Source organism: Lagopus muta, chromosome 1 (assembly GCF_023343835.1).
Source record: "Lagopus muta isolate bLagMut1 chromosome 1, bLagMut1 primary, whole genome shotgun sequence".
In the NCBI taxonomy this organism is placed as follows: domain Eukaryota; kingdom Metazoa; phylum Chordata; class Aves; order Galliformes; family Phasianidae; genus Lagopus; species Lagopus muta.
The window spans coordinates 84,151,588-84,166,748 of NC_064433.1; the positions used below are offsets into that span (position 1 = coordinate 84,151,588).

Consider the following 15,161-nt stretch of genomic DNA (forward strand, 5'->3'; position numbering starts at 1 on the left):
TGCCATTCTTGGATGGATGTTTTATTGCTAGGTGGATTGGGCTCTAAAACTTTCTTATAGATGCTCTGGGACAATTTAAATACTAGCAGGAAAGTATTTTGTACTCTATAACATTTGTGGGTTGGAGCCTTGGGCTGTATGGTTTCTTTTTTTTCTCCTTTTTTCTTTTTTTTTAATGTATTATACCAGTTTAGCACCTTGCCTAGGGCCGGTCCCAGGATCCTCACCACATGGTGCTGATCCCATGGCCGGCTCCAAGAGCTGTCAGGCACCTGGCATTGGACAGCCTGGCCCTGGGCCAGCCCACCCCAGTGCCTGGAGAGGCCATGTTCGTATGGACCCATGCGTTTCCTTTCAGACATATCCTGCAGGATTACTCTGCAAGACAGACAAACGACAGAACGAGGCGCTCATCTTCCCAAGGAGGCATTCAAAATGTCTGAGTAACTTTTGTGATTAATTCTTAGCTTTTGGATGCTTTTAATTAGCCATCTATAAACCAAAACAGAGCGCAGGACACTACTGCAATGTAATTTGTTAAGCAATAATGCATTTTTTCTTCCAAAAGTCACACTTGATAACAAACAATAGTCATAGGCTTAAGATGACTGTGGATACTATGAGCTAATGTCTAGTTGTCAGAAACTTTTCCATTAGGCTTAAAATGATGTTTAACATACTCCTCCCGTTATTGAGCTAAACGACACATTGTATTAAACACGGATTTCCAAATGAAATGCTGTTTGTCTTTGCATACACATACGTAAAGATGCAGACACATGTACATACGTATTTTGGATATCAAAAGTATACCAGCAGCATAGTTCACCCTATTCCCAGGACAGAATGTTTTCTTGCCATCACCTTTTAATTAAACCCATTCTTAATCTTAATTGACTGTAAAAAAATTTTAAACAAAGTTCTTTAAACACAAAATGCCAAAATTACATGTTCTTTCCTATTAAACTTCAGAGAATGTCTGAAAGAATAGATCTTTTAATTATCTAGGAAAAAAACATGCTGCTGACGATAATCACCAAAATATGCGTACCATATATTTTTCTACTTAAAATTCAAAACCTTTGGTTTATAACAAACATTTGAGTAATTTATCAAATCCTACTTCATGCTAGCTTTAAGTCAACTTCAGTTTTAAGCCTTTGCGCTTTGGTTTTGGCATTATGCACAACTCATTCAGCATTTCAAAGCTGTGTATACTTACATTCAGATTTCAGGAAAGGGCAGAAGGACAGGTTGTTTGCTTTTCACTGTAAGAGACCTAGATTTCCTGTTTGTGTAAGGCCCGTTGTTATTTTGTTGATTTTAAGATGGTCCCTAGAGGGAAAAGAAAGCTTATAAGAAATGTAGGAGCACACTGGCCTTCTTTTGCAGAAATACTGAGGAATTTTGCCCAAGATTTTTAAACATAGCGGCTTAGCATGGTCTCTTAATTCCATATTCAGACTTCTTAATTCAAGATCTGCTGTTCAGAAGTATGACAACCTGGCAGTTCATTCACTTTAGGAAGCCTTTTAAGTGCTTGCAAAAACTGATGTGGCAATTTGAATATAGAATGAAAATTCTAATGTTAGATATTCTTGTTGGCAATTCTGTAATAAGTCAAAGCTTGGGTCTGGACTTCAGGAAAAGTTCCTTGAGTCTTGTTTCCACCCTTCTGAAGTGTAACTTTTACAGATTATTAGGTACAAAATTATCCATTTGAAGGATTGCTGAAAAACATTCACTTATTCTCATGTTTCTCCATGTGTATTTCCCCCACAAAAATGTACGTACAAATAATGTCTTGCAGTCATTGGCCCCTGAGAGGCTTGGACTGATAGGAAGTGCTTGGGACCACCATACACACTCCTAAGCATCACTGTACTTGAAATGTAAAGGTGTTAACAAGTGAAGCCGCAGGCAATACTAGCATCCTATATAAAAATGAACTATACCTATCTGTTTTATAGGCTAATCCCTCTCACACAGCCACTACCACATCATGCACACTTCACCCAACTACATCCCATTGGTATGGCTGAGAAGACAGTGGTTTGGTGGACTCAGCTGCCACCTGGATGTTCACGATTTGGTCTGAACCATGAATTCTGGAGATGTTGTGCTGCTACTTATGTTTGAGTACATACATAAGTGCTTTGCTGGATCAGGACAAGAGAGAGCCCAGTGCCTGTTCGTGTACCCCTGCCCTGTGCTGCTGACAGCACACCCCATTTGCTGCTCAATGTTCATCATGCACTAACACCCAGACAACAAGAAAAGCAGCTCTTTGATAAACAGGGTAGTACTTTTCACACACTGATTGGCCTTGTGGTTGAAATTTTAAGTATTTGGCCTAAGATCTTCCTGGCCTGTGTTTTGCCTCTCCAAAGTCACTGGTTTCCTTAGTAGACAGAGTAGCTCCAGAGAGCCATGTACCCAAAGGTGTCTCTCAATTTACTTGAAGCATTTTATCAGCCAGGACAAAATGAAAACTCAAGAGTAGAAGCTCTCAACCTTTGTTCAGCTGAACTCCCACAGTGCTGCCTGCCCCAGGACCTTGTGTGCTCCAGGAGCTGAGCCCCAGATGGCCCATCCATCACCAACATGCATTAACCTTAGAAGAATAGAGCATCTGGAAAGGGAAGACAGTCAAGAAGCAATACTGAATTTACAAGGGAAACCTGCAGGTAGTTTGACTGTTTTACCTCAGATTTATTCCTGTCCCTTTGAGCTGGATGAAGAAATGTGCATCTGGCATCTTTCCTGAGAGGATTCTACAGCCTGGAGAGTAGAAATGGCCAGTTTCATTGCCACTTGCTTCCTAGTTTAATGAACAGTGGCTTTTAATTGTCTATCTGGCCAAACAGGCCTTTTCCTTTAAGCAATGATTCAGTAACTCAGACAACATCTATACCCATTCATCACCTACAGAGATGGCCCTCGGCTCCAAAGTTTGGCTCTGGACACGAACTTTTCCACAGCTTGCAGGTGTTTAGGTTTGCGCTCTGGCTCAGCTTCTTGCATGGATGAAGGAAAGTCATGAATTTGGAGGTAGCTTTTAATAGTTAACAAAGTGGAGAGCTGCCAGACTGGAGGGAATGGCAAGTTATTTTGCCTGTGCCTGAGGAGAGAGGGATTAGGCATTTCAGCCGAGCAGCTCATTCCTGCTTGCAGTTTGTACCATCCATGTTGCTGTTACTGCCTTTGTGGGATTAGAGGGCGGCTGAAGGAGTGCCAGCATGTACCAGCGGGTCCCAGTACAGTAGCAGTCACATCTGCCCTTTCTGCCTTCAGGAGAAGCAGGATTTCCCTGGCTTTCTGCCTTGCTGCTATCCTAATTCCTGCTCCTGCAAACCTGTACCAACCCCTCCTTGACAATCAAGAAGCTACAGAAAAATGCATAGGTGGTGATGGTGGAGAGAGCAGAAGGGAGCAGAGAGTCTCTGCATCCCATTCAGGAAGAGATGGAAGAAGTGGTCCCCAGGATAAAATCCAACTCTGAGAGCAGAAAAAGTGTCCCACCCTCTCGTAACTTCCTCACGCAGTGTCACCCTTGGTCCTCACAAAGTTCCTTTAACATCACTGATGTCCCCACCCTTTCCTTCTCAAGAGCCTTTCCTCATTTCATGCCACCACTGCTGCCCTTGCCTTCCTTGTATGCTCCAAGGACATTCCTGGCCAGTGTGTAACCCAACCCAGCTGGGTTTTGTGTAACAAAAAACCAGATTTTGGCTCCTGATGATTTTCAGGAGAGAAACTTCTGGCTGCTTTGAGCTGTTGTTCTCTATTAATCTTTCCAGTATTATTATTATCCAGCTCTTCATGTCCTGAGACTGATGGCTATATGTGCATTCTTTCACTTAACTTTCAGAACTGAAAGCTTATGATGATGCAATGACTATTTTTTCATGAGATAATTAATCTCATGAAAGGTCTACTGCATGCCCTGTCTCCCCTGTGTTATTGGGTAATGTGGAGATCCTCATATATACAAGGCTGCATGGAGTTGTTACAAGTGGAAAGCATCAGTGTTGGAAAGAGCAAAGCAACATGGGACAGTCATTTTTGTTTTGGAGAAAAGAGGGCCTGTTAAGACTTCCTGGAGCAGCAAGGGGAGAAAGAATATGAAAAGAATGAGGGAAATCACTCCTAAGAGGAAAGTTAAGCATTAGATTTCCTGATTGGTACAGTTGCATTTCATTTCTCTGCTAAGAACCCTTTAGTGCTAATCTGTAGCTGAAAGGAGAGTGGAGGATTTGTTTTCTGTGTACAAAATCTTTGTAAGAGGCAGCATGCATTCTCCTCTCTCTCCCACTTTGTTGGCTGTGGTCTTTGCCAGGTGTGAAAAACTTGTATTTTCAATGCAAGTGCAGAAAGGCAACAGTAGAAATGTAGAAAATCACTGTAATCTCTTTAACACAAAAACAGCATGACCCCTAGTTCAGTTATATAAATACAAACTCTATTTTAAGCGTAGACCTGAGTTGCTCTGATTCAATATCCAGCCCAAATGCAAATGACTTTTGTGGAATGAGGTTTGCAATGAGCTGGATCTATTTAGTAAAGTATTTCAGCCTGGTTTGGTGGAGAAAAGAGGAATCCGGTCAATTGCTGCAAATGCTTCTGTAGCAGAATTGCTGCTCTACTCATTGTTTGGGCTATTTTCTACTGAATTGTTAAAATTTTTGTGAGAGAGAACTATCGTGGAATAGAAAGCTGGGTCTGGAGCAAAGTCACAGGAATGTGCACACATAATTATGTCTTTTGAAAGTAGCACACTACGCAGGATTTCCTAAACAGTACCAGAAAATGTTGACATCCTGGAACTGACATTTGCAATTTCAAATAGCAGCTTTCCAGGCATAATTAGTGTTGTTGTAAATGTTTCAGTATCACATTTGGGACTCACTTTGGACATGCCAGTCCACAAAGTCTAAATATATATTGTTTTGTCATTTATCGTTTCCTTTTCCAGTGTTCCAGGAACTGACAGCTGTGATTTTTAAAGCTGGGAAGTACTAAATTGAAATAGTGCGTTTTAAAGTGTTTATTATGTTTAATTACAGTGCATGAAAGTTGCTTTTATTTATAATTTACTGTTTTCTGTGGCCGTAGTTCTTTTTTGTTTTGTTTTGTATAAAACACCTTTGATTCCCATCCTCCCTTATTCAAAGTACACAAACACTTCTACAAAACCACAGCTTTTCTCTAGACACAAACTAAAATACAGTTGAGGATATGAGAATTACTTATGACAGATGAGTCACATTAATATTTTGTTCTAAGCCTCGAGAAAAATGAGACACGAGGGTAGGAATCAGAACAGATCAAAACCTTTGGTGCTTTGTGATCCAAAACCACAGCCATCTACTGAGGTGCAAAATGTTCTTCTTTCACATGAAGTGTGAGAAAAACACAAAGAGTTTTGTACTACAGATGCTGGCGGCACACAATGTTGCAATTATTCTCAATATTTTGAGATGCTTGAATCAAAACCAAGATTTTAAGCAACACTGAGGTAAAAATATTTTTATATTTCTCCAGCTTAGAAAAAATATCGTGTTTGTCACGATTGCTTCAGAAAGGATATGCCAAATTTCTACCCGTGACTGATTATAAAAACAAAAAGGAGAATGTCATGGCATCTGCTCTCTGGAATCACTTTTGTCATCCTAACTCCTGTTGGGTCTATCAGACTTCTATGATGCTAGAAGAATCTTGGCTGTTCTGTTCTTGGAAAAGCATTGTTTTAATTGCCTACTACTTTCCTACTACAATGCACGTGGCTGATTTAGGCTGGCTATGGGGCATGATCACATATGATCTTGCTTCCTATTTAAAAGATGGTAGACAGGTACATTCTCAGTAGTTTCCACTTGCTATTAGACTTCAGAAGAAACATGGATCACCACATTTGATGTGATCAGATGATACCATCTGAAATTTGAGTCATCAGTAGGTGAACCAAGTCTTCTGTTCTTAAAACATGAGGAAGCTCTTCCTCATTCATTCCCTTTTTCTGACCTGGTACTCATGGGGAGCTGAGGGCAGCATGGTGCTGGTGTTCATAGAATCATAGAATAGAATCATAGAAGCACCAAGGTTGGAAAAGACCTCTAGGATCTTCCAGTTCAACCATCCACATACCACCAATATTTCCCACTAAACCATGTCCCTCAGTGCAACATCTAAACATTTCTTGAATGCTTCCAGGGTTGGTGACTCCACCACCTCCCTGGGCAGCCCATTCCAGCTCCTGATCACTCTTTAGGATGAGCATTTCCTGTTCTGAGTGGACTCTTAGCTCCATCCAGCCTTAGGAAGGACCTGTTACTTGCACTGTTTCCTCTGCCAAGACACCTCCCTGAGGTGCATAGCAAGGACTTCAGGTAGAAAATGACAGAAGTTTTGAACTGCCTGGCCCCAAACCAGAAAAATACTTTGGCATGGGGGGATCTAAACACATTAATTGTAGCATGTATTTCTCTGGCCGTGATAGCTTCGGTGCCACTGTTTATGTGCTGTATGCTTTGTACAGTTACAATTACTCTGTAAGACTGGAGCCAAGCTGTGTTTCTTGTCCTGAAAGTGGCTGAGGTAGGTGAGTGCTAGTTCTGTTTGTGCTGCTTGTTTGCTCTTCCAGCTGCTTTGGGGCCCTGCTCCTATCCACTGCTGCCCAGCTCTGTCTGCCCTCTGTGAGATAACACAAGGAGCTGCTCACGGTGCATACCTGGGCTGGGTCGGGCCACTTTCTTGCTGCCTTCTCCTGCTGTGTGGGAGAACTTAAGTATGGAAACTGTTTGTGGAAAATCAACATGAAAGATTAAGGATTAGAATTTAAGAACTAAATGGGTGGTCTTACCCAGACAATTCCTGCGGACTCTACTGGAAGAAATACATGGCTGTATAATTAGGAAACAGCGCAGTGCTTTGAATGTCTAGCTATAGAAGTACTATCTTAAGCCAATGAAATCACAGTCTCCATTTTCTCCAACTTTAATTTGTCTAAGGAATTTTTCTACATTGTTAATTAATGCACTACTTCAGATTTGTTCTGATATGGAACGCATTTCTATTGTTCAATGTCAGTAACTTGATTCTTTGTGAATAAACTATTAGAAGCTATTTGGGTGTGATTACAGCTAGCATACAAATAGGTATAGATGTTGCACTTTGTTTAGTCTGTGAAAAACTAGTGTTTCTGCTTGCCAGGCAGCATGAGCTACTTGCATTGAGGTAAAGGTAGATACTGGGTTATGGCAGGTGATTTCTTTACTGCTTTTGGGAGTATCACAAGACGTGCTTTTGGTTAATAGTGGTTTGTAACAGTGAAAAGTTTCTCAGGCTTTTCAGCCAAAGTAATTCCTACAAAACTGCCTCCCAAGAAAGGGTTTGTATGAGCATGCTGAACTGCTATAATAGAGTAGGTGGGAAGTGCCAGGGAGATTACAGGGAGATATTATTGGCCCAGACTGAAATTTTGCCAGGCCTCCAGGACAGAATTAAGTATCACTGTGTGTTTCTCTCTGGTATGTTTCTACACCATGATCTTGGACAGAATTTCAAATTTATGATGAAATCTAGTCTGTTAAGACTACTGAATTTCTTTTTTGATTTTTTTTTTTTCCTGATTTTTAACAATACATGCAAAGATTTGCTACTGCCAGCCAAGACTAGCTCTTCTGGGAGGGTCACCTGTAGAAGGAAACATAAGGTATAAAGGGCACTGTGTAATTTTAGTCAGGTTATTTATGTGTGCCTCTTTAAAAAATAAAAAATAACATAAAAAATCAGAAAAGTAAACTTTCCAGTTCCTTGCTGCTGCCAATCTTAACAAACCAATTCTTTATTCATCCTGGAATTTTTATCAGCTTAGTCTCACGTAATAAGAAAAAATGAAGCAAAACACATATTTTTGATATAAAATAATAAAAGTCGGAACACATAATTTGCTACTATGGAGTGCAATGACCAATGTGCTTTATTCACCACAGCAATAGGTAGTTCTCCTTGCCCTGACTGCACTAGCCAGTTCTTGTTCCTACATTTATTTGTTTGGCAGAACCCTCTGATTCACACCATATCCTTTCATGTAATTTACCATAAAAGGTTGAGCTGCTGCTCAACCAACTATGCTAACTTCCAAGTAATATATTTGGAAGAATTCTCCCAAATATTTTAAATATAATCACTACGAAATATCAGAGCTCTGTATGGGCAGGGAAAAAAAAAAAAAAAAAGTCTGTCTTCCATTGCTGATATCCAGATAAATGAATATTGGACACTGCATATTTACCTTTAGTGAACAGTTATGGAATCATAGAATCATTGAATTGTTTGAGTTGGAAGGGACCCTTAAAGGCCATCTAGTCCAACCCCCCTGCAATGAACAGGACACCTACAGCTCAGCCAGGTGCCCAGAGCCCCATCCAGCCTGACTGTAAATGTTTCCTGGGATGGGGCATCCACCAACTCTTTGGGCAACTTTTTCCAGTACTTTTTCCAGTAGTGTAGAAAACATTTTCCTTATTTTCGGTCTGAATCTCCATTCTTTTAGTTTGAAACCATTTTCCCTTGTCCTACAACACAGCAAGGCTTAAAGGAGATGAGCTTTCCAGACAATTGCTATTCTAGCCTTATAGGATATCACATCTTAAAGGAGATGTTTTCTGTTTCAACTCTCCAGAGAACTGATTTGATAAAGAAGCAAAACATGCGTCTCATTACTTTTGAGAGTAACTAAACTGGATTGCTCATGTACATTGTGTTATGTGCGTGATTAGTTCCTTTGCTGAATGCAAGGCCTGAAGCTAGTGGAAATGTCCCCATACTGAGCAGAGAACAAAATATCAGTTACAGAAAGGCATATTTTTATTTTGTTCATCATCATTCTTTCTCTCAAGTAAAATCAAAACAATAAAGCATTTCTCAAACAGACATGTATTTTCTACTCAGGTTGGGATGTAAAAACGATAAGAAATGTATTACTGTTATTAATAAAAAAGTAGAAATTGTGTGTTTCATCATAAAGTGAAATGCTTTCAGGCTCACAGAGGAAAATGTACTGAGAATATGTTCAAAATGCCACCCTTGTAAGTAAAATGCCTTTGCAAACTGCAACGTATGATGTTCCTTTCATCCCCCGGAGGGATTTGTGCTGTTTGTTGTCCACTCCTTTTAAGGCCAGATTTTAGGAGTTTCCCATTACAGGCAAGCAGGAGAATTCTTCTCTGTGCTAATATAGTACAGAATAAGCTCATACCAGTGGCTTATTTGGTCACTATCACAGTAGTACCTAAATGTTCAGATACTTATCTTCACAGTACCTTGTGAGTTAAGGAAGAGCCCCTGTTCTCTGTTTGCTGATACCTGAAGAACAGACATGCCAAATCCTCTGTCCAGTGTTGATCTGGGGGAGTGTTAAAAACATAGGGTGGGTGAGAGGCATTCTCTGCCTGTGTCAGTGGGTCAGCCACCTTTCTGTGGCAATATGAAGCTTCATCCAGAACCAGCAGCACAAATATTGCTTGTTCATGAGGAATCTGCCACAGAACCCACCTCCTGAACTGTGTTCTACCTCAGGTGTGTTCTGCCATCCCAGCCAGATCTCATGTCCCCTGGCCCCTTGCCTCCCCAGTGCCAAAAAGCATGGTCTGCATTTTTTCAAGCGCAGAAATAGTTTTTATCTTCAGATTGTCATTAGGTAATTAAAATTTACAGTACACGCTGTGTTTCTACTATGCCTGGAATGTCTCTTTCAAAATTTCATCATGTGTTTATAGAGGTGGTATTTCTAGGTGAGGCTGTACCAGACTCCAAGCTGCTATGCAATGCAAATTCAAGGCTTTAATGACACAGCAGTTACAAGGTCAAGTGTGTGAAGTCAGAAATGGTGCTCAGATATATCATGCGTGAGTACTGAAATAACCATTTCAAATGCCATTGAATGAATTTAGTTAATACAATGGGCTGGTAAAAATGAGAGCATTCACTAATGACTTTAAAGGAAGTGTTTAAGGATTTCCTCAAATATTTACACAAGAAGAGACAGCACAAGCACCACAAAATACGAGTACTTTGACTTAGATGAACGTCCACACATAGTGAACAGAAAAGAACATTTCTATGGAAATATATCTAAGCAAATATTCTGGAAACAAGTCAGCTCTAAAAAGCAACAGCAGTCCAGATGTGGATGGATTCCTGTCACCATTCTATAGAGAATAAAAAGACTTATTAATGCTAATTCTAAGTGAAAATATCTCTTCTGATTTGGATGGAGTGGTTTTGGTGATAAGAATGTTTCTAATCATATTCCTAAAGCTTCTGGAAATATGAAGAGTGTGAAAAGTATAGATCCTGAAAACAGGTAGACTGCAAAATCTGGGTAATAGTCTGGCAAGTACACTAGAAATAATCTTCTCAAGTACAAATCAGACGAATCACTTCAAATTAATTGAAAACCAGTTCATAATGATGATAATCATGGTAGATCACTGATTTCATTTAAAATATTCATAAACGTATTTCGGTTGCTCTGAAAGTAATGCCTCCTGTTTATTTCCACAGAAACTACAACAGGCACAAAGAGCACAATAGTGCTATTTGATAGAGCAAAGTCTCAGCTACCAAACACTATTTTCAACATAGGCACCACCATTCGCTGTGCATTTTTATCAGTGATAAAGAAGACCATGCATGCCATGCTCCTGAAAATCTGCATGGCCATCCAAAACATGGTTTGTCATTCGTGTTGCCATTGCCACTGCTGAAATGCACCACACACCACCTCACTATGCTTACATCCACTATTTGGTCTCCACAAATGTCCAGCAAGTATTGATAAATGTCAGTGGGTGCCAATTCTTCTGCATGGAGGAATACAGGCCCCCTCCTTTGCTTCATACCCACTCCCATGTCTGACATTGTTTTGTCAGACTGCAATCTGCTGCCATCTGTCACATGGCAACAACATGTAAGTTCAGTCTATACTGCCATACCACCAACATCCACTTCCGATGTCGTGAGAGTTTGATGTTGGCCTTTTCTGGAGGCGGTAAGAATTTCAATGGAGTGAGATTAGCTGGTTATGTCCAAAATGTTCCCTGTACTGGGCCTATCCAAATATGGCAACAGAGCTTCTCTGCCCTGGAGTTTGCACTGCAGTCAGGACTAAAATCAAATTTGCTTGCACATGGGAAAGCAATTCTAGCAGTTAACCCTGCTTTCTTTTATCCATGGTATTTTATTCTGAATTCACTTGAAATTATGTGCTATACTGGTTATAAAACCATTTTTAGGATAAATTCCACCTTTCTTTAAGATGGCCTGAGAGTTGAAGTGATCTATATATATATATTACATCCAGAATGGTTCTACTATCACCTATAGATAATTTACAGGGTACACATGGTAGAAAATAATTTAGGCGTTACATTCTCCTGTTTAATATCTTTACTGATGACCTGGATGAGGAGATTGAACACACCCTAAGTAAGTTAGCAGATGACACGAAGCTGGGAGGAAGTATTGATCTGCCTGGGGACTGGAAGGCCTTACAGGGCAAACTGAACAGGCTAGATCACTGTGCTCAGGTGAAACTGTGCTCAAAGATGAAATCTTCATTACTTAGATATATCAATTCTTGCATGGGTCACCAGTTCAGTGAACACAAATGTCTCTAGCAGAGATGTGAAATGGGATGGCCTTAAGAATTCAGGTATGTCCTATTCCGAGACTGAAAAATAAGGAGCAAATTGGGCAAACGTAGAGATGATAACTTAATAACACATGGAAAGTAGTCATTACAGGAAGGATCCACCTTCTACAGATATTGTACCAGCAGCTGGGCAAGCCTTTTAGCAGCTTTTTGCTAATGTTTCTCCATCTGCTAAATGATAATACCTCATAGTCGAAGCTGGAAGAAATTAATTGATGTGTAGTTATCTGCAGCTCTAGGGTTGGAAGTTGAACTAGAAGTCCAAAATGCTTGTTAGCATTATTAATTCTATACCTAGATGATTTGCTCAGATAAAGCAAAGTCAGCCTAAAATGTGACTGCATGCAAAATAGCGTCAAGCAGTTCACCACATGAGAAGATCAGTGGCATAACAAATAGTTCTAATTGGCAGGATGCTTTGGTAGATTCATCAAGTTTTTGTTGCAACCCTTGGGCCATATAAATTATGAATCAGCTTTGATTTATTACTCGGTTAGCTCCAAGGCCACTAAGGGACAGAGAGCAAGAGCCTGGAAAGGAGCCAGGAACTTATTCCAGCAGTGTACAACCTCATTTGGACAGATCTCACAACCTCCACCTTGAGCTGAAAGCTTCGCATGAGCCAGCAGAAAACAAGTTTCTAATATACTGGATAATAAAGAAAGTGATGTATTTGGAACTGCCAGCAAAGACACCCGATGGTAATTGGCATTAAAAGCAATGGCACCTGCTAGACACATGGATGAGGTGAAATTCAATCCTTGCTGAAGTCAAGGGAAGTTTTGCTATTGACTTTAAAACAGGCCAGAAACTCTCCCACAATGATTAATGATTTCTAAGTGCATCTAAAAGCTTTTGGGTAGTTTATGAAAATTTTCAATACAGGCAGCTCTCCCTGGACACCTAATGGAATGCTGAGATGCTGAAGGCATATAATAAATACCTAGTAGAAAAAATAAGATTGATCACAGCTTGGAGTACAAATTAATTGATTCCAGAGTTTAATCTCTTCCCACATTTCAGTGCTTAGATGGTTCGTAAGTTCTTGTAGTAGGACACTTTCCAAGTGTGGGGAGGCAAAATGATTCCTGTGCATTCACTGTACACAGAAAACAAGTTGCCTGATTCTTCTTTAAATTCATGCAAATTGATGGGCTTCCATGGAAATCATTAATAATTTACCCAAAGCAAGCTCTGAGGGGATCTGGCCCTGTTTTTGCTTATGCATTTTTTCCCAGTGTTGCTTTCTTCCTCTTGTAATGTCAGTCTCCTGTAAGCATCTGGGTTTTTTGTTTTTGGTGGTTTTTTGGGGGGGGAGGGGAAATTTTATCAAAAAACTGAGGCTTTTAGTCACCTGCCAATAAAATATTTGCAGCTGAGTCTGCTAAAATATCCCAGTTTATTCTCTAAAGGGAGTAAATTTGCAAGCAGGTTTTTGAATATAAGAATGTTTCTGTTAAAGTATTTTTTTCCCAGTAAAATTCCAGGGTACTTACTTTAGAGGCCTGACAGATGAACTTTCACTAGTTGAAAAACTGCATACTGGTGGTGTGCTTCCAGAGCACATATCACTAGTTCCACTTACAGACATATGAGGCTTTTATGCCAGTCCTGGGCAAGATCCTGATACCTTATTTCATACAGTTCACATTGAGCCATTGACCTGCAGTGTAAGGTAGTTAATCCACCCCTAACATACTATGAACCTCAGACAAGAAAATCATTGTGAAAGCACTACCGACCTGTTGCTACCTCTTGCTGCCTGAACGTGACTCTCTGGTTACCTTGGTGTGGTGTAACTTTTATCCTGGCAAAACATAATGGTCTGCCCTTAAGAATACAAGCCTGGAAGGTTCAAGTGAGAGAGTCCTGAAACTCCCTGCACGTAGACCTCATGTGATTAGTATTGCACAGGAGTAAGCAGGCCCTGGATATTTGGGGGCACTTATGATGGCTGTTCAGTCTCCGTATACAACTGCAGTTTGGTGATTTGCAGCGATAGTTTGCAGATATTTCATTTAGAGAGGCTGTGTGTCAAGTGATCTTTCTGCATCATTCTGATTAATTTCATTACGATTACCAGAAGCTACCATCCTGTCACTGTGAATGTTTGGCATGTGCATGCACTACTTCAGCTTCAGGTGCTGATGAAAAATGGTGGTGGACAATCTGCCTGTGCATAGAAAAACACAGTATGGTGGTTTGCAATTCATAAAAAGGGATGGAAGGATCCAGTATCTTCATTACTCTTCCCCTAATGTAATGGATGTTGCTGCATAGGTTTTAAAAGGTGACTGTGTTGTAAAGGAAAAGCATAACCATAATTTCACTTTGTGACACTCATTGCATTACACATACAGGTAGCACAGTTCCACCTGCTCATTATCTGATGCAATCATGTCACATGTCATAATGTCTTTTAAGTTTCAATAAGTACACTGTTTAATTTTTTCCTGCTTTATAGTATTTTCTTCCTAAATCTACCTCTAGATCCTGTAATACTCTTAACATATCTGCAAATCTACTACAGTAGCTACTTTATTTAAATAACAAAACTTCCACTTTACTGAGGAATGAACCAACCTTTGTTGGCAGCAGTCTGGTAGGGTGCTTAATTCTGAAAAGGTTGCTCAAAACCCAGGCTAAACTATTGAAAGAATGTTTCAAAAAAATCAGAACTAAAGGTTTACTCTGTTGCAGAGCAAATAAATTTGCTCCATCTCTTCAAAGCAGACCTCGTTGTTAATGGCTCTGAGGCAGCTGCTGCTTTCTCAGCAGAAATGCTTGTGCAGTTCGAAACAGCCTGCTGGTTTTTTTCAGATACATCGTGCTCTATACAACCAGGAAAGCATTTTATGATATTTCAAGTCTCTCTTTATGGTAGACAGTTATCAGTATTACTTACTCTCTATTTTTATGGCAGATATTAGGATTTACATTGAACCTTGGCCTACTAAGTTGAAAATTTTTGCTAACTAGGTCTTCTGGAAGGGCCATCTCTTAGGAAGTTATTGAGAAAATCCATCGATTTTCCCATGCTATGATAATTATTGGGATTTGAGCCCCTAGCATCTACTGCTGATCTTCCAAGATATTTCTTTGAACTAGTTTGCGTTGGCATTAGCTCTTAGCAACAGTAACACTTTTTCCAAAACATAAACTTTTTCCAAAAACATATCTTGAAGAAATTTGGTCAAGCTCAAAGGGTATGCACACCATATTTGACAGCATGCAAGATGTCTTTCTTGTAGGGGAATATGATGTGATCTGTTCTTCCACTTGTCCCAAGCATCTGGTTATGATAAAAGAACAAACTGTCAGACTGCCAAGGAGAAGGGCACTATGAGTGCTGCGTAGTAAAGGCAGGATCACTTTAAAGATTTTATGGCCTATGCAGTGTAAGTGAAGGTAGATCCATAAATAGCAAAGGATGAGAAATGAC

The 15,161-nt window shown here is 40.0% G+C and overlaps 1 protein-coding gene across 2 annotated transcripts in view; it reads right to left on the reverse strand.

Annotated features, from left to right (window-relative positions):
- COL8A1 (collagen type VIII alpha 1 chain) overlaps window positions 1-15,161 on the reverse strand; it is an 87,977-nt gene that overhangs the window by 32,179 nt on the left and 40,637 nt on the right. Inside the window, exon 3 of one of the 2 annotated variants that reach the window (XM_048944533.1) lies at window positions 1,223-1,335. The exons of the other annotated variant lie outside the window; for it this stretch is intronic. The gene's annotated coding sequence lies outside the window, so the exon portion shown is untranslated. The remainder of the gene's footprint in view (window positions 1-1,222; window positions 1,336-15,161) is intronic. 2 annotated transcript variants of the gene reach the window in all.